General features: G+C 40.8%; 1 protein-coding gene across 1 annotated transcript in view; it reads right to left on the bottom strand.

Moving 5' to 3' along the window:
- Positions 1-1613, bottom strand: part of pak1 (p21 protein (Cdc42/Rac)-activated kinase 1) — a gene marked incomplete at its 5' end in the record, with an annotated part of 35633 nt that overhangs the window by 29208 nt on the left and 4812 nt on the right.

The raw sequence follows: 1613 nt of genomic DNA, 5'->3' as shown, positions 1-1613 counted from the left end.
CACACACACATACATACACACTAAATCAGTAGCTGTTAAAATGTGGTTTCCACGGGGATGACAGCAGCATCACCAGTCTCGCATGTGCCTCTAAATATCTCTTAAGAAAAAACAGGTAACTACGGTAACCAGACAAACCCCCCTCCCCCCCTTCCCCCTCTTTGGCATGTCTGGTGTGTTGGCATGGCAACAGCAACAACGAACTGAAAAGCCTCTCATCGATGATGCTCCGATTTCAAAAGCTCCGATTTCAGTTTCCACCGACCCGGAAACATCTGGAACGTCACAGAAGGTGTTTTCCAGGTGTGAGAACTTCACATTTGACTTACTGTACAGCAGATTGTGTGCGTTTTTTAAACTTGTTTCACACATATTTACTGCATTCAATACATTGTGTTGCCAGAAAAAGCAGGATTCACACATTCAGGTTGACTTGGTGCGAGGTTGCAAGTTGTCTATTGGCCCGAATATCTGAGTGAAAATTGCCGAAAGACTGAATGGAGCAACACCCAAATTAATGATGCTCGGGGTTTATTTCCTGGTTTTTCTTGACCCTCGTGTTGTCTTCCCGTTAACCATGAACTCGTCCTTCCAGGTCTAAATAGAAAATGAAAATTTTTTTGGGGTGCTTTTCCCATGTTTTTGTCGCTTTTTCTGATTTATTTCTCACTTTTTCCAGCTTTTGGGTCTTTTTTTTTTTTTTTAAACCTGAGCTGGTTCAATAACAGGTTTTACTCTTATTCTTGGAATTCATGGTCAACAAACCTCATTTAAATCAAATTATACACACGTTTTTAGTAACAAAAAGGCAGAAATTAGGAATTATTTTGACTAATAGTTCAGATCAGAGGATGTTGAGTGGATCTCAGATGGGTAGATGTCAACGTTTAGTCCGGATGCTGGTTTGAAACCATTAAAAAAAGAATTAAAATGCTATAAGATTAAATAAAACACCCAAAAATTCAATGAAAGTAATCATTAATTTTACCTGAAGAACGTTATATGGAGTCATCCATGTTATTTTTGGGCAATTTGTTTGAAAGGAATCCACATTTCTGATTATAAAACACTGTAAAGCGGGTCATTTTGACCCGGGGACGACACATTAAGGGTTAAGTGTTTAGCGAGCAGAGTGAGCAGCTGCCAGACCGCGAGAGAAGAAGAGATAATGAGATGATGCTGTGTTGTCGCACGGACGGCCGGCGATATACGCTCATAATAAAGTCATGGATCTGACAGTTATCATCTATATTACCACATATCCTATAATAGACGGTAACTCTGAATTCCACCCTTGTGGGAGAGGTGGCCTAGAGGCTTGTGACCGGGAGGCCCCCAGATCGGCGGGATAAAAATCTGGGTGGAGACAGTGAAAGAGCAGCGCTCGTCCCTCCCTCATCACCACCACCGAGGTGCCCTTGAGCAAGGCCCTTAACCCCAACCATGAGATCAGACTTTGGTTGAACTGGGCGGCTTCCAGGTATGAATGTGGAATGGTGTGAATGTGACAGGTCGTGGTTGAGACTTTAGAATGAGACTTTACCTGAATAAATAAAAGGTTAAATAATATACTGTATATATATATATATATATATATATATATATATATATAT

Source organism: Etheostoma spectabile, chromosome 3 (genome assembly GCF_008692095.1).
Source record: "Etheostoma spectabile isolate EspeVRDwgs_2016 chromosome 3, UIUC_Espe_1.0, whole genome shotgun sequence".
In the NCBI taxonomy this organism is placed as follows: domain Eukaryota; kingdom Metazoa; phylum Chordata; class Actinopteri; order Perciformes; family Percidae; genus Etheostoma; species Etheostoma spectabile.
The sequence above is the reverse complement of the archived record's forward strand: the minus strand, read 5'-3'. Positions and strand labels throughout refer to the sequence as shown.